Source organism: Phyllostomus hastatus, unplaced genomic scaffold (genome assembly GCF_019186645.2).
Source record: "Phyllostomus hastatus isolate PE091 unplaced genomic scaffold, TTU_PhHast_1.1 phas_scaffold_345, whole genome shotgun sequence".
Lineage (NCBI taxonomy): Eukaryota > Metazoa > Chordata > Mammalia > Chiroptera > Phyllostomidae > Phyllostomus > Phyllostomus hastatus.
The window spans coordinates 782,937-799,093 of record NW_025334024.1 but is presented as its reverse complement, the minus strand read 5'-3'; the positions used below and the strand labels follow the sequence as shown (position 1 = coordinate 799,093).

The window sequence follows — 16,157 nt, the reverse complement described above, 5'->3', positions numbered from 1 at the left end:
AAGGGGGATCTAAGCTAGGCAGGAAGAAGGTGCAAATGAGAGGGAAGAAACCCAGGGACCAAGTCCTGAACTTTCCTAAATTATGGGGCCAGCAGAGAGGCTGTGGGGAGAGCTGGGGAGCATGGTGTCCTGATGGCCAGGTGGCAAGGGTGTCACCAGAGAGAAAGGCGAAAGGAAGTCCAGGGAATGCAGACAGGGGGCTCAAGAGGAGAAGGGGCAGCCAGCCCTGGAAGGCTACCCTCTCCAGCCTGCTGGCCTCTTGGCCCGTGGCCCTGACTGAGCTTCCCTGTGCTGGGCACCCCACCTGCAGAGCCTGAGCCCACCCCACAGCTCTCAGTCCTTGGCACTAAAAATAGGTGCCACCTGGGAGAGTAGACAGATGGGAAGCGGTGCCCCTTGGCCACCGGCATCCTGGTTCACAGCTGGCCGGCCTGGCAGCTCGCTCTGCTGGCAGCAGGCCGGGCAACCTGCGCTGGCTCTCCTGTGGCCTGATGCATCCCAGCACATTCCTGGCAGAGGAGGAGGCTGGCAACATGGCATGCCAGCCCGGGGGGTGGCCTCAGCCTCAACTATACTATCCACACCCCAAGAACCAGCAGTGGAGCATGAGCCTTGATGCCAGGCCGCCTGGCCTCACACAGGCCTCTCTGCTCACCGCACACTTCGGGCAGGTCCTGTGTTCTGCCTGTACTTCTAGGTCCTCCAGGTAGCCCCTACCCTGTGGGGGTGTGTGAGAGCTAAAATATGCCATGTGCCCAGCAAAGGCTGAGGCATGTAGAGCTCGTTAAGTGTGGCGATTATCATTGTCCCTAACCCATCTGCACCTTCGTTCTCTCAGCTCTAGGGACAGCCCCTCCCCTGGGCGGCCTGTGTCCCCTCCTCACCTGGCCTCCCAGCCCCAGGTCAGAGTCCTCGGAGGCCTTTGATGGTGTCCCAGGTGGCGGGTGGTACATCTCTAATGATGCACTTCCTGGCAAGGACCTCCTTTCCTTATCAAGTTCCCTGGCACTTTTGTGAAAGTGACAGTGTGGGTGCTGCCACTGCCCACACCCCAGCCCTGGGCCCCTCATCACATCCCAGTGTCCACGCCCCATGTGCTAAGAAGGGTGTTTCACAGCCTGGGCCCGGGCTACCTTGCCCACTGGATGAGTGTCCTGGGGCGGCCACAACAAAGGTCCATACAGGGCAGCTTGAAATGTCTTCTCTCACAGCTCTGGAGCCAGAAGGTATCTGGGAGGACCAGGTGAGTGGCTGTGGGCCTTGATCTGGACTCAGGCCCCAGAGACCAAGCACCTGGATTGACCCAAGAGGTGTTTGCAGGTGGAATCCCTGAGGTCTGATTACCTCGAGCAGAACTAGGACAGGGAGCTGGATGGGGGGTCAAGGAGCGGGGGCGACTGGGGCAGGAAGCCAGGGTCTGACATTGTGCTCCTGGCAGGCCAGGGAGAAAGGGAGGTTGGAGAGGCTGGGAAGTTGGTCTGGTTCTGGGAGTGAGGAGCAGAGAGGGGGAGAGTCCGAGGGTTTTAGTTCACTGGGGAGGCCCCTGGGATCAAATAGGGTGAGGCGGGAAGGAAAGGGCCATCTCTGGGGGCTTGGGATAAAGGGCATGGTGGGGGGCTGGGAGGGGATGGGGGGGTGGCGGGAGGGCTCCAAGGAGGATCAAGCAGGTTTAAGTTTAACTGGAAGAGCACAAAGCCCCAAGTCACAGCAGACTGACCAGGGCTGGAGCCTGTATCCCGGCTGGGAGAGGGGGAAGAGCCCCAGCGCCCAGCTGTGCTCCCCATCTTTGGTGGGAGGGTGTCCAAAGGGAAAGGGGGAGCAAGGAGCAGCCTCGCTGAGGCAGAGGCAGGTGGGTGAGGCTGGGAGTTGCCCAGCACTGGCCTGTCTGTGGAGCTGTGACTGTGGCCTTTTGCAAGTTGGACAGAGCTTAATTGACGTCCTAGATCCCATTAATTACGTGACAAGGGAAGGCAAGCACTTTTTATTAGCTAATGAGGGCTTTTCACTTGGCATTCGAATGGCCCTTACTTGTGGAGGGGCCCTGACCCTGTCTGGGAGCAGGAGGCCTGCCCCGTGGCTCTGCCTCGTCCTGACCGACCGCACCTTCCAGCTCTTGGCCCCTGCATTTCTGGCAGCACACTGGGGTGATGACAGTGTCTCCTTTGTGCTGGTTGTGAGGAATCAGGGTGACAGCTGGGATGCAATCCTAGGGGCTGTCATCTGCCCACTCACACCCTTGCCAGGCTATGGGAGGCCTGTTCTGGCTGTGTTGTCACTGCCCTGCGTGACCTGTACGTCCTCTAGTTTCCTCCAGGCTTTTCCAGCTCCCATCTCCTCCTAGCCTAGTCTCCTGGGCCCACTGTACTTGCTCCTCCACCCCCCTAGTGACCCGCTGGTGTGGGACACACGTGTGTAAGAAAGAGGAATCTAGGTGTGAGCAGCTCCCCCAGATCTCCCACTGTGACCTCTTTGGGGGAGCCTCTTCGCCGGGACCCCAATGGGTTAACCCAGTAATACTCATCCTTTCTCACTCTCTGCTCGCTCCTTCACATGTCTGCCACCCTGGCCAGATGGACAGCTCCCCAAACATTCCCCTCCGTGCGGGGACACATGGGTCCTGGGCCCAAACATGTCCTGCCTCCATCCTCCTGGGGGTCCTTCCCCTCCAGCCAGGGCGCTTCTCTCTTGCTCTGACCACCGCTGAGTATCCCGCTTCTGCCCACCCCCTCCCAGATGCAATCACCCGAGGCCCAATGAGAGTGGCCCTCATATACCCACCCTCATGCCTGGTCCCATGTGCAAGGGAGGTCTTGGTGATAGGCAGGCCTGGGTCTGCGGGGGTGAGGGGATGACCCCATAAGGTGTGGTCTCCTCAGGCCGCTGGCGGGAACAACAGCTTAGCCAAGAACCTCTGTGGCTCCCGGCGGTGCGGCAATGCATCATCTCCAGCCTTGACCTTTCTCTCTTTAGTGACAGAAACCACATCGATCCCCAGCAGTGCCTCTCCTTTCTGTTCTCCAGCATGAAATCTGGAAAATAACACATCCCAAGCGGCACACGGCTGCCCTCCCCACGGACGCTGGCTTTCTGCTTTTTAGATCAACTGCACTATTTCCATCCCAATCCCTTCCTGGGGCAGCCCCTGGCTGTCACACCATTTGTGAGGACGCAAAATGTCTCCCACATCCCTCGGATGGGGTTCCACGCTCACAAACATGAGGATCGCTGTTCTTGGAGGATGGCCACTGTTAGTTAGAGCAGGCCAGGCCGGCTGCCAGAGCAAATTGCTCCCCAAAATTCATTTCCCACTCACAGAAATGTCCACGTGAATGGAGAACCACACCCACCCACTCAGCTGTCCCCCACTCGGTGGCTGGAACAGAGCCTGCTCGGGTCTCCGGAGCCAGCATCTCTGCGTCTCCGGGGAGGAAGTGGAACCCCAAGATGGCACACGTACCCCGATATGAGGAGCTAGAAATGTGGTTGCACATGGGAGTTGCGGGGGGAGCATGCTGTCCCGTTGCCTTTGATTTTCTTGAGCTCAGCACACTAACCTGTTGTGTGTGGCTTCCCGGTCACCTGAGCTCTTACATGCTCAGACCCCATCCTTACCCCTGGGTTCATTCACTTGTCCAATGAACTTCCACTGAGCATCTTTGTGATTGCAGGCACCAGGCTTGTTGCTGCAGCTTTAGAGTGGATCGGAATACTGCCATCCATGCCCACCGGGGGCTCTCAGCCAGGTGGGGGATGCTGGGAATGTCCTGGTGCTGCTGTGAGGTCAGATGGGAGGCCTACAACAAGAATCTGTTCCCTCCCAGTTCTGGAGGCAGAGTCTGAAATCCAGGTGTCACAGAGCTGCGCTCCCTCTGGAGGCTCTGGGGAACGGTCCTTCCTGCCTCTTCCAGCTCCTGGGAGCCCCAGGCATGCCTTGGCTTGGGGCCACACCCATCCAACCTCTGCCCTTGTCCTCACATGGCCTCTCCCTCTGTGTCTAAATCTTTCTCTTCCCTTATGAAAACCTTAGTCAATGGATTTGGGGCCACCCTAATCCAGGATGACCTCATCTTGAGATTCTTCACTTAATCACATCTGCAAAGACCCTTCCTCCAAACAAGGTCACAGTTACAGGTTCTGGGGGTTGGGATGTGGACATATCTTTTGGGGAAACTGTTCAGTCCACTACAGGGGCACCGATGACACTAAACCAGGGGCACAGAGGAGGCAGCCCCCTTTGCTGCTCCACGGGCTGGCCCTTCCCATGAGCTGCTGCACAGGTTGTCTTTGCTCGCTGTCATGTGGGGAGGACCGTCCCGCCTCGCAGAGGAGGGAGGAGACACAGGTGAGGTGAGCAGACCTCGGCGCCTGCCCCGTGCTGGACCAAGACTGTCTCCGCAGGCCCGGCCTCTTGGCAATTCCTCTCTCTGTCAAGAGTTGCCAGCGCTGAGCAAGGTGACTGTGACTGATAACCTCTCGGAACCTCAGCTTCCTCTTCTGGGAAAGGAGATAATCACGGCTCCCCCAGATCTATGGCGGTGGTGGGGGGCAGGAGGCTTGAACCTGCCTGTTCCTCAACCGTGACAGGCTCCTCTTAGGAACAAAGGATCTGCCCCAGCTCCTGGGATCACCCTCCGGGTTGTGGGTTAAGGCTGCTTGTAATTAATCCCTCATCATCAGGGCTGGGCTGGCATTCAAGATGTGGGTGAGGGGTGAGGACGGGCAGAGCGAGGGGGCTTGGAGCTGGCGGGTGCGAATCATTTGGGAGAGAACCCACAAAAAGAAGGAATCAAAAGGCAGACAGGAGAGAGGCGTCAGGGACTGGGAGAAGCAGGGAGACTGAGGGCAAGCAGGGCAGGGATGGGATGGCGCCCCTCACCCGTTCCTCACTCCTCCTCCCCCATGTCCCAGCCTGGCCAGGGGCAGCCGAAAGATGTGAGCGACCGTCAGCCTTGCCTTGCCTTGGTGCAAAGAAGATATTCCCTGAAAGACATTAAAATGAAGTAAATAAAGGAGATAAAAATGGAAATATCAAGGCAGCAACTTCTCTTCTTCTGATTACAAAGCAGGCAGCGGAAGGCGGGGCGCGGGCCCTTGAAGACGCAGCTGCAGCAGCCGGGCCGGCCTGATAAGGGCCAAGCCGCCTGCGCCAGAGAGATAAAGCCGGTGCCAGGCTGCCCGTCCTCAATCCCTCCCGGCCATCAATATTCACACAGCCCGGCCAACTGGCGTTCCAGATAGATTAAATATAGACCGCTGCTGCTGTGACCGAGACCTTATTAATCCGCTTGCAGGCATTTAAATGCCGTGGAAAATACAGAGTTTAGGGCGCATCCGTCAAGAGCTTGACACTTCCTCACTTTCCTTCCCTCCCACCTCTCCTCAGCCATTGTTTCCATGTCTGTAGTTTCACTTGGAAGTGAAGTTCGCAGACTCAGGTGGAGGGACCGAGATTAGTGGGGGGGGGGGGGGGGGAGGGGTGGCGGTCCAGACACCTGACGGAGGTCACTGCTGTCAGGGAAGGGGGCTGAGTGGTGTCCCAGCTGGGGTCTTTGGAGACTGCAGTGATTCTGGAAGGAAACGGCCTGACTTTGGCACTGGGACTCTGTAGGCGGGGCTGCCGGCAGCCTCACCCTTCCGAGTGCTTTGTGCATGGGGTGTAGCCTTTTCCTCCTGAGCTGTCTTGCTTGCTGACAGAGACAAAGGCTGAACAAACAACCACACAAACAAATTACAAAGGGAAAGTAAGGAATGTGACAGGGGTCCAGCCGGTCTGCCTGGATCCCTCTGTGACTTCCATGCCCTGATCCCAAGGCCCTGGCCTCCTGTGTGCTTGTCGGGCTTACTGCCAGGCTTGGTCTGCACTGGCCCTTTGCACATGCTACATTGCCTTTTAAGAGTCCCCTTCCTCCAAATGTCTACTCAGCTCCTTCCCTCACCTCCTTCAAGTCTGCTCAGATGCCACGTCCTCAGAAAAGCTGGGCTTGGACAAAAGGCAGGAGGAAGGAAAGGACCTTCAGGGAGAGGAACTGGCTTGTGCAGAGGCCTGAGGTAGTCTCCTGTGGTGAGGTGGCTGCAGGAGAGAGGGGGGGGGAGAGAAAGAGAGAGAGAGAGAGAGAGAGAAGGTGAGCTTACAGGTGGGCCAAACAAACCAGACCTCTGGCCGTAGAAGACCCTGGAGGGCTTCTCCCAATAGGAGTACAAGAACACATCCGGCTCCTCCTGGGCACACAGCACCCCAGCATTCCACACCTGTGCACACAGTACCTTGACACACTGACTTCACCCCAGCACATAGCACCACTTCACACAGCACCCCGGCATATAGCACCCCAGCATACTGACTGTACCCTGGCACATAGCACCCAGGCACAAAGCTCACACTCAGCTGTCTTGGTTTGGGCTACCCCCGAAGCAAGCTTTCAGGTGGGCTCCAGCAGCCAGATAAAGAGATGCTGAGACTGGCAGGTGAATGTCTGGGGTCTGTGCACTGAAAAGCCAAGAGACGAAGGGACATGCAGAGTACTGGCATGTCTCCACGTCAGTGAACACTGGTGGCATTCCGGCCTCAGTGACAGTTGAATGCGTGGACGAGGTGGTCCTACTTACTGGCACCTAAAGAAAAGATGCTGAAGCCGCTGAGCAGAGCCCCGCCAAGGTGGCTCCTGCCCTCTGTCTCCCCTTCCCTGTGCATGCTTCTCTTCATGGTGCACCTCCCGCATTCCTCTGTCAAGCATGTCATAGGCAGGTTTCCACGGAGTGGACAAAGGGAAGGGTGAGGACCTCATTTTCCCAAAACAACATACCAAGACCCCTGGCCGAGCAGATAGGACCTCGGAGGGAGGTGGGCAGGTCCCAGGCTCTCTCCCAGGGGCGCTCTTCTTCCAGGTGAGGTTCTTCCCATGTCAGCAGCAAGGCTTTTTAGACGCATGGGCCATGAGGTTAACTTGTGGGTAAAGACCAACATTTTTAAAAACATCAGTGTGCATCACACACAGAGGAAGTAAACACTGTTTGTGCAGCTTTGGTTTTGGGGGCACGGTGTGAGTGTAAGGATCGCCGATCCCGTTCACGAGCCACTCCCGCTCTTCTCTTGCTTCACAGACTCACTGGTCGACGCTCACAGCGACACAGCGAGGTGGGCGCCCCTGTCGCATCTGTTCCACAGCTGAGGGGACTGACGTGCAGGCAGGCTAGCTACACTCGGTCCGCTGGCTCCATGCTCCTGGTGGGATGCACCTAGAGAGGCCCCTCTCCTCTCTGACCCTCTGTTTCCTTGTCTGTGGATGGGGTAACCCTGGGCACTCCCCAGCAAGGTGCTGCGAGTGGTAAGCAGGGCGCACCTGTGGAGGCAGGCACTGCTTCCGTCAGGCCCTTCTGCAGCACTTCTCTGCTCTCCCGCCTCTGGGATCCCAGTGGCAGATGGGACGACGAGGTGTCCCGGCTGAGCCAGTATCTGCAAGCACATTCAAAGGAAAATTTACAGAACGCAAAGAGGACGTGTTTCAGAAAGCACAGGACAGGATATCCAAATTCCCCATTCCCCTAACTCTTGGGGCACACGTGTGCTTGTGAAGAGCCCCCCACATCTTTGGAAGCACTGGACTCTGCACATTAGGGCCACTGCCCTCTGGCCAGTGGTGGCTGTTTCTGCCAGCTCTCATCCTCGTAACTGGTCCTCATCGCGTTGGCCGCCACTGCCATCTCTCGCCTCCCCTGAGGCTGGTATGCTTCTGCATCTGGCTTCATTCATAAGCAAATGCCAGCTCACCCAGATCCAGAGCTCCTAGTCAGCAGCAAGCTCTGAGCAAATATCAGCAATCATTAGTAATCATTAATGAGAATTATAATAGGACCTCTTTCTCTTGAAAGTGGGTACCCAGTGGGCATGGGGAGCCACGGCTGACCCATCTGCCCCTCCCCTACTCCTCATGACAGGCTGGGCCGTGGCTGCTTCTGGGTGGATGGCACAGTCCCTGTGGCTCTGGGACAGGCCCACCTCCTCTAGAAGGTGTGGCACCGATGGATACGCAGCCCCAGTGTGCCCAGATGTAGACTGTGGGTAGATGAGCTGAAGCCTTGCAAGGAAGATGCATAAACTATGGGGGAGGCAGTGTATGTGGTCAGTGTGACCCCTGGATCCTCCTCTTTCAAGCTGTGGGACCCTGAGCCAATCACTTCCTGCTCTGAATTTCAATTTTCTCATCTGCAAAATGAGCATCATAGTGCTGACCTCACGGACAGATATGGGGTTTAAATGAGCTGCATGAGTTACAGGCAGCACCACCAGCACAGAGGGGGTCACAGCTGTTTCTGTTGCGCTGGCTGTGCTCGCCCAGGGAATTACAAGCAAATAAATGCAGCACTGGGTGGTGATGACACAGGGTGTGGGGCCCAGCGTGGTGTAAAATGTCTGGGGGCAGAGGTCCTTCTAGAACTGCACCTCTGGCCATGGTGCTGAACCACAGTCTTGTGGGAAATGTTACTCCCTTACCCTGGGACCCTGACACCCCATCCAACTTTTTCCAGGCAGCCTGAGCCAGGTGAGAGGCAAGAAAGTGTCAGGAAGGATGGGGGAGTGGAGGAAAGAAAGAGAATCAGAAAGAGAGCAGGAGAGAAAGAGACACAAAGAGACAGTGGCAGAGAGAGAGACAGAGACAGTGATGGGCTGGGACTCAGACAAGGTGGCACACTTTCACTGACATGTCTCCAGAAAAGAAGAGGAATTCCAGTGTTGATGCCATTTTTCAATAATCATGGTTCCTAAGGAGGGTATTTTCCAGGGAGTTACTTGCCACGATTCTCCTTCTCACATGCTCCACCTTTGCGTTCCTGAGCAAGCCTGTGCAAGAATCCAACACAGCTCTGCCCAAGAAGCCGACCCACTGCATACATGTGCACATGTGTGCCTATGTTATTAGAGATGTATGGAGATGTGTGTGTGTGTGTGTGTGTGTGTATCTCCAGAATTATTTTCTGGAGGGTGGGCCCCTTGTACAGGCTTCTCTACGTGAGTGTTCGAGGAACCCGTCTGTATCCATGTACCAGCTGGAGTTGTTGTGAGAGGCTGAATTCAGCTTCAGTGAATTTATTTTTGAAAACTCAATTTGTTTGCCCATGTGATGATGAGTGATTTACGTGCGCACCTGCCCACACCACGTTGAGTGTTCAGCAGTTTTTAACCAAAACCAGCATGACTCCCATACCCCATCCTCCCTATTAATCTGCTCTCTCCCTGAGTAAATTTTTTGTTTCCCTGGATGAAAAAAGTCCTCAAAGTGAAACGTTTTGCCAATGTGGAAGAGATGAAATAAAACAACAGCAGAAGCACTGAAAGGCATCAAAATCAAAGAGTCAAAAAACAGTTTTGAGCAGTGGAAAAAATGTCTCAATAGGTGTACTGCATCAAATGGAGAGAACTTTGAAGGTGACTGAAGTTTAAATGTGTAAGGATAAACACACGATTTTTTATAAATAAAGCCTAGTTTTTGGGGTTCCCCCTTGTGTGTGTGCAGATATATGTGGATCTGTGATGGCAAGCTGGCTGTCTGGCATCTTGTTAAGCAGCCTCTCAGGGCTGCTGTCTGGAGGAAAGGAGGCTCTGGCATGGGGGAGGGGAACACACGGCACCCCAAGTGTGAGCTGGGACCCCAGGAGGACAGCCCCAGGTGTCTCATGATTGTGCCTGTGACCTGTGAGCAGGCGCCTTGGTCAATGCCTGGCCCATTGGAGAGCATGGAGCAGCTTACTTCCCACCTCCACTGCTCCCAGCCCCAGGGCCCTCCCAGGGCCCCGAGGAGCTTTGGTGGGACCACAGAGACCTGTGGCAGCCTGGGCTCTGTCTCTTCATCCCCACCCATGCTAAGCCCCCTGCCCACAGAGAAGTGGAGAGATCCTCAGATCAGGAAACCACTGGGGAGAGCTTTAAAAAATGCAATTAAATGGAAAATAATTAAATCCAATTAAAAACAAACCATGAGGGAACTTCTAGGGACTGCTGGATGGCTGCTATTTTCAACTGTTTTTCCGTGAAAACTCAGCCCACCTCCAACCTGCCCTGGCAGCCTTCCCAGTGCCCACCGGCCTGGACTGAGAAGGTGGAACAAAGGTGGCCAGGCATCCACAGCACCTCTGAGGGGCCTGTGCTCCACTCTCCTCATCCTGGTCCCTGCTGTCCTCTCCTGTTTCCTGGGTCACCTCCTTGTTGCCCCCTTTCCCTTTGGGGTGCCTGGTGAGTCCTGCTCTCCCCCTGTCAACCTGAGAACCAAGAAATCATCCAAAGTGCATTCGCTCAGAGCTGTGTCCAGACCCTCTGAGTCTGTGACCTTCACACTTGCGGCATCTGAACCACCTGGGTGCTTGTTAAATGTAGATTCATTGGCCTCAATCCATCCTGGCTGGTGGTCTTGGGACTCTGAATTTATAATAAGTCCCCGGCAACTCTAATGGCTGGTGGTCCTAGTCCAGTACCCTCCTATCAGAGAAGCAGCACTGGGATTTCAGCCATGGAGAGGGACCTCAGGCAGCAGCCAGTGCCCAGGGTCAAGGTGAGGAAAGCAAGGATGCCTTCTGCGTCTGAGGGCCTGGGTAGGAACCATCTTGCTGGAATGGGCTTTCTCAGGAATCTGGACACATTGCTCCCCTGAAACATCCATTATCAGGTGAGGGACACAGCTGTTTGCCAGGCGGGAACTGAATTCCAGGCTTAATTCCATGAGGCTATTTCCCCAGGGTCCAACCCAGAGCAGGCCTGTGTCAGTGAGACTGAACTGTTCACAGCCATCAGCAGGGCAGGCTGCAGAGGGATCAGCTCCTGCCAGCGTCATTTGCACACCGAGGGCAGCATCTGGTCCTTTGCGTGACAAGCTCCTAGTCCCGAGGGCTGAGATAGGAGCCCCACAGTGGAGGTGCTGAGGTGGCCTGTCTGCCCCCAAATAATATTCCAAGGTCATTGCTGGTCAGAAATCCATTCTTGGAGAGAGAGCAGTACCTGGAGGAGGCACCGTTTTTATTAAAAATTTTAACATTAAGTGGAGAATAAATGCCAAAAGCAACACCAGAAGCCAAATGCCCAGCACTGTAAGGCAGCCCCCAAAACATCTCCTCAATCCCCACTCCAGAACCTCTGTCCCCACACCCTTCTGGAGACAGCCACACACAGACAAGTATCTGTGTGACCACATGGCATCACATAGCATTCAAGGATGTGGGTGTGCAAACGTATATGATCACGTGATACCCATGTGAGCTAGAGTGTGTGTGTGACTGCATGATTCCCAAGTGAGTATGCAAGTGTGGGAGCAACCTGCCTGTGTCTGGCATCTTACATCCTGGACCTTCCCAAACGGCAGCCGGTACAGAACAGTGAGTCCCATTCTCGCTGCGCATCACACTGACGAAGGGAAAGGAGCCCTCCCACCTCCAGAAGTTCCAAGCCCATCCCAGGAGGTGTCTGGGGCAGGAGTTATTTTGTGTTTGACTTCTCAGATAATTTCAGTATTCAGCCAGTACTGAGAACCCCACGGTGGAACCCAGTTGTGTGACTTGTCATTTTCCCTTTGACGTGTCTAGTTTTGTTTCTACAATCCTCTTGAATATGAGCTTTTGGTTGTATTTAATTTATAGTCATTCCTCAGTGATGATGTTTGGGGTGTTCTCACTCCTCTGCCTCTACAAACATGTTGTGTGCCCGGGGAAAGCACACTGGAGGTGAATTTCTGAAAGTGGAGTTGGTGGATTGAAGGGCATGTGAATTTCAAATTCATTTGGATATTCAAATTCATTTGTCCTTTTTTAGGTCTTTGGAAAGAATATAGTATAAAAGTCTTGGACATTGGAGAGAAGGTGAGCTTCTTCTTGTTCGGACATAGGAAAGTTGCATTGCGTTAGTTGGGAGCATGCTTGGTTGCCATGGTTGTTATTTGGAAGTTCAAGTCTGAATAAAAGATGGCTTTTAAGCCATCACAGGTTAGACTGGGGAAGATATTGTAGATCTGCTCTCTCAACCACAATTCTACCGTTCTTCTCTTTGGAGAGGCTGAAAAGCTAACATTTGGTTTTGGACTCCCTTGCAGCTAGTTTTCTGGATGCAAAGGAGGCCCCACCAACTAGTTCTTTTCACAGAAGTTGGAATTACCCTAGTGACAAGCAAAATCATGAAACACAACTATCTCAGGGCAAGTGGACAGTTTTGTACACACACATACACACACACATACACACCATATCATATAAAGACACACTCACACATATACACACGTACACCTTCTCGTGTATATACCACATATGAGTATACACTCACACACTACACATTCACATAACATATACCATACCATACACATACATATACACATATATACCACACACAACCCACATGTATGCATGCATACCACACCACACATCCACACACACATGTATCCACATACCACACCTTGTGCTCTCTGGGGGCTGCTGAGCAGCACAGCCTTGGTGCTGGACCTTGGCAATTGTCCTCCTGCACAGGAGCTCCCTGTGCAAAGTCTTCCTCTGTCCTGTAGGGTCTTAGTTCTCAGGAGTGGGGTCTATGCATCAATAGGGGGTGGGGGCAGCAGCTGGTACTGGTCTGTCCACATCTTGAGGCCTTCCAAGAAGCCCCCTCTGGCAGCCCAACCTCATGTCTCCCCAAATCAGACCCTGTCCACTGTGGGCCTGGGGCTACCAGTCCCCAGAGCCTCTGAGGCCCCACCTGCTTCTCTGCCTCCACCCCACCCCCTCCCCACTGCTGCTTGAGGCTGGCTCCTCCACGCATCACATTCCCAGGTTTGGCAACAGCTGGTTGAGCTTAATTAAGCCCCACAGTGCCAGGTTCCACCTGGCAAGGAATTAACAACAATAACAAAATAGCAAACATCCAAAAAGGGAATGTGAAGAGGCAGGCAGTGGGCGGCAGCCTCCGGAGGCAGCTCTCAGGTCCTCACTGTCCCAGACCAGTGCAGGGACTGATCGAACAGTGCTTGACGTTCTTTGCACTGGAACAGTGGCCTTGGTTTGCAGGTGCCCCTGTGTCCTCATCATGCGAGCAGCAGACTCACTCCACAGTCTCAGTTCTTATGAGCTGGGCTTGGTCCACCCACAACCTGGGACCCTGAAGAGGTCCAGCTTTAGGAGACTCATAATGTGCAGAGTCTCCTTGTGGCTGTCCAGGGAATGGGCAAGTTCCCAGCTCACCTGGGTCCAGGCAGAATGATGCGTGAGCTGTGGTGGAAGCCCCATACTGTGTGTTTCAGGAGTAGGGAGGCTGGGCAGCTGGGTGCCAGATTTTGGGTGGGAATTGAAGGGCTTCGCTGATGATGTTTTGGCCCTCTGTGAGGGGGATGTGGGCAAAGGCAGTGCGAGTGGACAGGCTGGAACAGGGGCTGGGTACAGCCACAGAGACTGTGCTGCCCTTGGACAGGCCCGTGGCCTTGTGTGCCATGAATTCTTTTGCTCATAGATCTGGCACTCTGCAGAGGTGGCTCTGGAAGGGGCCCAAGTCCCAGCCTGCAGGGTTGGAGGGTCCGGGAAACTTGCCTGACTCCCAAGCTAGTGCTCCATTCAAGGCACCAGAAACACCCATCACCTCCCCAAAGTGAGGGTCGGGGATCCTTTAGGAAGAACTCTCAAGTTGACTCCAGAGAAGAGGGCTGGAAATGTGGACACACCCCAGAAAGGCACTTTTCAGGAGACTCAGTGTTGGACAGGGCTGGTTAGGGAATTGTGAGGTCCTCCTGTGCACTCAGATTGGCTCCTTCAAAATGTTATGTATAATGTGTACGCCACTGCCTTCCAAAAGGGGTTTGGGACATGCAAGGAAATAACAGAATTTCACAAAGAGAAGTGGCAGGTTGATTACATAAATTATTATACTCCACACCAGTCTGAAGTTTTATTCTGAACTTCCTGGCACCTAAGGCAAAAATGGAGGCAAGAAGGATGTGTTAGCTATAGATTTATGGGTTTTTAAAAAGTTTTTATTTATTTATTTTTAGAGCAGGGAAGGGAAGGAGAAAGAGAGGCAGAGCAACATCAACCTGTGGTTGCCTCTTGAGCGCCCCCTACTGGGCACCTGGCCCGAAACCCAGGCATGTGCCTTGACTGGTAATTGAGTTGGAGACCCTTTGGTTCTCAGGCTGGTGCTCAGTCCACTGAGGCACACCAGCCAGGGAAGATTTTTGTTTGTATGCTAAGGTTTTCAGAAAATTGTAGGAGAGGAAGGAGCTCTCGATCAAAACCCATGAAAGGCCTGGAATGGGCCCCCTTTCTCTGACTTCAAGAAAATCAATTAGCTTGCCTAAAGCAGGACTAATAATAGTGTTACCTGCTTACCAGAGTAGTGGGCAGGCTTGGGAGCACAGTACAAACTGTAAAGTGATTGTGGGACTCTCAGTATAAGTTACTGTATTACAGTAAGTTCCTGAGAGCAAGGACACAGTCACACCTGCTGGTCAGGTCAGTCATTCGTCCTTGTGTTTCCAAGTCAGCCCGGGTCTGTGCCTATTGTCCCGATGTAACCATCAGGAGAACCTCCTTTCACTCTCCAAGAGTCTTGGTTTGGAGGATAAACTTTATGGTTACCATATGTGTGTGTATGTATGCATTTATATTTCTGTTTTATTAATAATAGATCAATAAAATGGAGCCGCTGATTTCCAAGGGCACCTGCTATGAAAGAGTTACAAGACACTGAATCCAGAGGGCAATCAGGGATGTTGTCTGAAAGATGCCACACTGAAAACATAGATTGATTCCACAGCTCACAGGGGCCTCAGTCCTTCATCTTGAAGGCTGGGAGCGGGAAGGAAAAGATGTGGGAAGCAGGCTCCAAGCAGCTCCTTGCACACGCCTTGCCGTGGACACTTGCAGAGAGCTCTGCTACCTCCTGTGTGACTTGGGCAAGAAATGGAACTCCTGTAAGCCCCTTAGCTTCTCATCTGCAAACCAAGGTTGTTGTGAGGGTGAGAAACGGTGGGGTAAATCACCTGGCGTTATGCCTGAAGCAGAAAGGGCAGGTGGCATTATGACTCCTGTCATCGTTACCACATGTGCATTAACCTTTCCACAACTTTCTTCTTCAGCAAAACCCGTGAGTCACCCTTCCTGGGACCAGATGGCTTCCACCTTTTCCTGAGTGTGGTGGGGGAGGTGGGTGATTATAAATTCATTTTGTTATCAGAAATATGTCTTTTCAGAATTTCTATTTCTTCTTGGGTCAGTTTGGTAATTTGTATTCTTCAAGGGGTTTGTCCATTTCCTCTAGTTGTCAAATTTATTGGCAGTAAAGTTGTTTGTAATATTCTCTTTTTTCCCCTTTTAATGTCTATAGGATCTGTGGTGATGTTCCACCTTTCACTCCTTACTGGAAATTTGTGTCTTTCTCTATGTCTCTCTCTCTAATCTAGCTAGGAGTTAATTTTATTAATATTTCAAAGAACTTTCTGGGTTTTTCATTTTTTCTGTTGTTTGTTCAATTTCTATTTCATTGATTTCTGCTCCTTATATCCTTTCTTACATTTTAAACTTAATTTGCTCATCTTTTTCTAAATTTTCAAGGTGGAAGCTTAGAGATTTTATTTAAAACTGTTGGTCTTTTTAAACACAAGCATTTAAAGATATACTTTTACTTTAAGCACTGCTTTGGTTATAGCACACAAAATTTGACATTTCATATTTTCATTATTATTTAGTTCAAAATACTATCTAATTCTTTGTGATTCGTTTTGCTCATTGGTTATTGAAAAGGTTTTTTTTGTTTAATTTCCAAACATTTCAGAGAATTTTACAGATATCTTAGTGTAAATGATTTCCAACTATAATTAGAGAATATATCTTGTATGATTTTAGTTCCCCCCTATTTACTGAGACAGTTGATGGTAAATGCCCCACGTGTGTTTGAAAATGCATGTGTGTGCTCTGCCCTTGTTGTGGGGAGCACCCCGTAACGTTGGTCAGGTCATGTCGTTCGACCGTGTTTACATCTTTGCTGATCTTTTGTCTGCATATTCGATCAGTTACTGAGAGAGTAGTGTTAAAATCTCCAACCATAATTGTGGATTTGTCTCCCTTTAGATCTCTTAGTTTTTGCATCATATATTTTGAAGCTCTTATTAAGTGCATATTCATTTATGACTGTTTTTGCCTTCCTA

The 16,157-nt window shown here is 52.6% G+C and overlaps 1 long non-coding RNA gene across 1 annotated transcript in view; it reads right to left on the bottom strand.

Moving 5' to 3' along the window:
- Positions 1–1,759: 1,759 nt before the first annotated feature.
- LOC123805716 overlaps positions 1,760–16,157 on the bottom strand; it is a 34,984-nt gene continuing 20,586 nt past the window's right edge. The window contains exons 2-5 of the long non-coding RNA XR_006783355.1: positions 7,341–7,453; positions 6,804–6,943; positions 5,937–6,070; positions 1,760–4,980 (exon numbers count right to left, since the gene is read on the bottom strand). This is a non-coding gene — a long non-coding RNA (uncharacterized LOC123805716). The remainder of the gene's footprint in view (positions 4,981–5,936; positions 6,071–6,803; positions 6,944–7,340; positions 7,454–16,157) is intronic.